Raw genomic sequence first — 5,427 nt, 5'->3', positions numbered from 1 at the left:
TTTTTTTTTTTTTTTTTTTTTTTTTTTTTTTTTTTTTTTTTTTTTTTTTTTTTTTTTTGTAATTACAAAAACAAGACGCCTTGGAAGTAGGTTTTTCAGATTTCATCTCTTGGAATATAAGAAGCCTTCGATGCAAGTTTTAGACTATGTTGCTTGGAACATATGAATCCTTGGATGTAAGTATTGAAATTATGCTGCTTGAAACTTAAGAAGTTTGAGACAGGTTTTAGATTACACTGTTTGAAACATAAGAAGCTTTTGGTGTGGGTTTCAAATTGTATAGCAAGGAACACATGAAGCCTTGAATGTAGGTCATGAATGTAGGTTCAATGCATGAATGCAAGAAGTCATGGATATGGGTTATCAAGTTCATGGTTGTACCTTAAATTCTAGGAAAGTGTCTTAAGGAACTGAAGAAGAACTAAGGAAAGGACCAAGAAAAAAACCTAAGGGCCTAAGTTTTAAGAACAAGAATAAAAATATGATAAGGAAGAGTATGGTACTCTAGCACTGAAAGAACACAATTAAGAATCTACTGTTAGGCTACTTAGTCTTTATACTCAATCTACATTTTCCATATTTTTCTCGTATAAAGAGTTAGTTAAGAATGGAGGACACTACAAAGTTCCAAATAAATAGTTAAGAATGGAGGACACTACAAAGTTCCATAGACAAGCCTTACTTGTCATCTGTGATCTTTTTTGTTTTAAATATTTTGTGTCATTTCTTTATTTTGTATGTAAAACTACTTACGTTAGAACTCTATTTTGATATAATGTAAATATATATGTATATTATATTTTAAATACTTCGTGTTTTGTTTTGCGACAAATTTTATGTCTTTTATACTCGTTGAGCCAACCAAAGTTGCAATCCTTACTTCCGACAAGCTCGAATTGGGTCATGGAAGATCCTTATCCTCGATAGAGATTTAATTTCCTACTCTTAGTCTAGGGAGGTTTGAGGAGAAGAATATTACCCAGATGCAACCAGACTTCCGAAGTAGAAGGAATTAACCTATTTGACGCAAAATAGTTGCACTGTCACTACCTATATGATAGAATTTATAAGATTAAAGTAGTTTACCCCTCAACTGGTTGACACAGAGATGAAGTTGGCTCAGAAGTTTGTCATAACATTGGACGAGAATATCTATAGTACAATTGAGGTCATAGCCCTTACCACCTATGCTAGTGTCCAGACAGTAGCTAACGCTATTAAGGAAGCTAAAGTCCGAGAACTCCGAGGGCCAACAACACTGACAATCGCAGTAGGACAAAAGTGGAAGTATAACTAGATGGAACCACATCGTCAACCACTAGTGCGACAATTGCAACACGTGGATACATACTTGAGGGACCTAAGGAATTTTAAGCATTTAGACCAACATGGAGGCAAACGACACAATAGACCACTTCTTGACCACTTTTCCATAACATTCGTAGAGTTAATAATGGGATCTTTATAAAATAACACAAAACAATGGCCATTTCTTCTATATTAATATTGAGGAAGATTATATAAGCCAAGAAAAAAAAAATTAAAGCAAATCTAGAAGAGGAAAAAAATGGGATAAAAACATATGGGTGATGGCTCCTCTAAGTGACATTTTCTCAAATTCAAATACTTCTCCAATAAAATTTGAGATATTAATTTTACTAACAAGTAAATGAACCATATAATTTGTTGTTTATTTGATTTTTTTATAACTGTGTAAAAAAAAAAATATAGACATTACTTAGACAACTAAGAAAAAATAAAGACATTACTTAGACCTCGTTGAAAATGGTGCATTAGACCATAATCTTTAATATTTAGTGTCCAAGAAACACATGTTTGTTCATCAAAAACTCATACTTTGAGAATCGTGGTATATCGCCTACGATAAAGAAATATCAAGTTTGCTTTAGGTTTCATTTTGTTACTCCTTTTAGACCTTGATTAAACTAGAAATTAAGGATACACACTACTGCAAACAAGTCTAATAATCTCTATGAAGGTCAAGGTCATGACAATTATACAAATTGTGGGCATAAGTAAAAAGACCTCACATTCATTGTTAATGACAATGCTAAGCTTAGAGGAAATCTTTGAAACATTATCTTTCCTGGCTCATATACTTAAGAGAACCTTTGTTTCTTGAAGCATATCTCTTCTTCAGCTTGGTAGCTTCATTGCTACCTTTATCTATTCCAAATAGTCAATAATTGTCTCTTAACGATCAAACTAATGTGTTCAAAAGAATACACTAAGGTGTTTAAAGTTTCTGATATTCCCCACCCCAATCAGATTGGACCCACTTGATGACTTTTTGCGATCTTCTTCTTCTTGGATACACGAAGGTGCTTAAAGTCTCTTAACGATCTTCTTCTTGAACGAAAAAATGTGTTATGAATTTTCTGATATTCTCCACCCCAATCAGATTGAACCCACTTGATTTTAGTATCTAAGAGGCACTCAACATGAGCTAGGAATTGCAAAAATATACGAGGAGCTTCTGTACGATCATGCATCAAATAGATCCATGAAAATTTACTGAAATCATCAATGAAGCTAATATAATATTTAAAACCCCAATAGATGGAAGTGCAGGGCCCCAAACATTCGAAAAAGTAAGTTCCAAAGGTGACGAAGACCTATGGGAAGAACTAGTATATGGTAATTGATGACTTTTTGCTGACTAACATGCATTACAAACTGACGAAGATGACTCACTAGCACATGAAATATTATTGAGACGCAAAATTGATTTTACTACTTGAGATGAAGAATGTCCAAGACGTGCATGCCATTGGGCGTGAGTAGTAGATCTGCTCACCAAGGTGTGCTTGAGATCATCGACATCGGATGGCTTAATAGGATAAAGACCAGATTCACACCTCCCATTTAGGAGACTTTTCCTCGACCTTCGATCCTTTATAGAAAAATGCCAAGGATGGAATTCAAAAAATACATCATTATCACGAGAAAATTTATGAACGGAAAGAAGATTTTGGAAATTTCAGGCACATGCAAAATATTACGCAATGCAAAAGGACGAGTAGCAGTATTAATTAGAGAATGATCAGTATGCAAAACACGCAAACCTGCTCCATTGTCGACTTGAACTTGTTCACCTCCATGATAACGTTCACGCACAGCGAGACGATCCAGATCACTAGTGATATGATCCGTAGCGCCTGTGTCACTGTACCAATTTGGGTCAATCTTGTAAGATGAAGTAGCCGCCAATACCGTAGGAGGAGCAGAAGAAGGTTCATCTTGATAGGACTCATTCATCCTATGCCAACAGCGGATAGCAGTATGCCCCACTTTGCCGCAGATTTGGCAGGAAGGACAAGCAGAAGGGCCACGGCGATTACCAGCAGGACGAGAGGGTGCATAACCTTGAGAACGACCACGACCACGATCCCTACGCCCGCGATTCTTCTGCTGACCACCACGACTAGCATAATTGGCAGAAGATCCAAGATTTAACTGAAGTTCAGCACAACCAGTATAATTGGCAGAAGATCCCGAATTTAACTGAAGTTCAGCCTGGTGTTGTAGTTGGCGATCTTCATACGTCATTAGATGTGCAAACACATCATCAAGCGTAAGGGCTTCACTCTTGGTAGTCATTGAGGTGACGAAGGGAACATAGTCAGGGCCAAGACCAGAGAGAAGATACGCGATCACATCATCATTCTGCAAGGCAGAGCCGGCGGTGGCCAGCTCGGTGGCCAGCCCTTTGATCTTGCGAAAATAATTTGTAGCAGATTGATCTCGTTTCTTGGACGTGGCGAGCTCAACACAATCTGAGTAGTGCGAGCACGAGTTGATGATGAAAACATCCGCTGCACGGTATCCCACCCTTCCTTGGATGTTGTAGCGGCAACCACATCGTGAAGAATCTCCTCAGACATGGAGGAGAGAAGGCTGCTAAGGACCTGTTGATCCTAATCATACCACTGTTTATAGGCTGGATTAGAGACTAGCTCAGCACCAGCAGCAGTTGAGGAAGGGACCGGCTTGGCAGGTGCGGCATTGGTGCCATCAAGGTAGCCCATAAGCTTCGTACTCCGTAGGTAGGGGAGGAGCTGGGCGCGCCATATGATGAAGTTGTTTTTGGTTAGACGAATTGTGACATCATGGTGTAGAGGGATTGGGCCAAAAGTCGCCATGGTAGTTGAGACAGTGTTGGAGGTGGTGGATGGAGAAGAGGAAGAAGATATGATAGACATTTAAAAAATAAAACTTGGCTCTGATAACATGTTAGGTTGAATGGCACAGATTTAGTAACAAACCATGAAGTCATAGATTTGGTAACAAAACTGTAAAATCATAGATTTGGTAACAAACCACTAAATCATAGATTTGGTAACAAACTAGTAAATCACTAGATTATCTTACTATATACAGATATGATCTATTCTACGTTTAATAGTTAACATGGTGGTTTACAAGTCTTACAATGTATGCTTTGTTTCTCATCTTCGTCTACCATTTTCAATCGTCTAAGCCCACCATTGGTGAGTTTGGGCTATCACAAGAACGAAAAAAAAATATGTATAATAATTAAAAATGGGAAGGTTAAGATCATAAAACGTCTGTATGTAAAGAAGTCGAGTCAATTTTCCTTTAAAAAAATTATGGTCAATAACTAGCTCAACATTTTTTCCTAAAACATATCATTAAAGATTATGAAATGGAAGAGATCTTAAAACATAGGGAAAGATCAAGGAGAAATTCCCAAGTAAGTCTAATATTAAGACACTTAATTTTTTTTTTCTAGACCATGTATGAATCAAAAAAAAAAAAAAGTAAATAAATAAATAAGAAATAAATAAAAGAAGCGAAACTTTGTCCCACATTGTTAAAGCTGAGAAGTGGCAGGTTGGCCTCTACTATAAAAAGGAGGTCCGCCACTTCATTTTATTATCTTAAATGAACGATTCGAGTCAGTTAGAGAGTACACTTTTTGATGGCTCAATGCCAAAATTTTGGCTGATCCGGTGTGGATTTGATTCGCTTGTACCCTTTCAAATTAGTATGACCACCTTCTGGCTAGTTAAATTTTTTTAATCGATTTTAAAGTTTTTATGCATAATTAAGCTTTGTTTAAATTATTAGGAGTAAGTTTCTATGCATAATTAGGCTTTGTTTAAATTATTAGGAGTAAGTTTCTATGCATAATTAAGCTTTGTTTAAATTATTTGGAGTAAGTTTCTATCCATAATTGATCTTAGTTTAAATTATTGGGAGTAAGTTTTTATGCACAATTAAACTTAGTTTAAATTATTAGGATGGAGTTTTTATGCCGCTTAAATTAAATTTATGGAATCAAACTTAAATTATTTATGCATAATTAGGCATAGTTTAAATCATTAGGAGTGTGTTTAAAATTATTTCATGCAAGAGTAGGTGAGTCAACTACCATAGTACTAA

At 36.1% G+C, this 5,427-nt stretch overlaps 1 non-coding gene across 1 annotated transcript; it reads right to left on the bottom strand.

Annotated features, from left to right (window-relative positions):
- Window positions 1-3,556: 3,556 nt before the first annotated feature.
- Window positions 3,557-3,696, bottom strand: LOC111436732. Its single transcript, XR_002709320.1, has one exon. It is a non-coding gene; the product is annotated as a small nucleolar RNA Z247 (small nucleolar RNA).
- Between the last annotated feature and the right edge of the window lie 1,731 nt (window positions 3,697-5,427).

Source organism: Cucurbita moschata, unplaced genomic scaffold, assembly GCF_002738365.1.
Source record: "Cucurbita moschata cultivar Rifu unplaced genomic scaffold, Cmos_1.0 Cmo_Scf00059, whole genome shotgun sequence".
Lineage (NCBI taxonomy): Eukaryota > Viridiplantae > Streptophyta > Magnoliopsida > Cucurbitales > Cucurbitaceae > Cucurbita > Cucurbita moschata.
The sequence above is the reverse complement of the archived record's forward strand: the minus strand, read 5'-3'. Positions and strand labels throughout refer to the sequence as shown.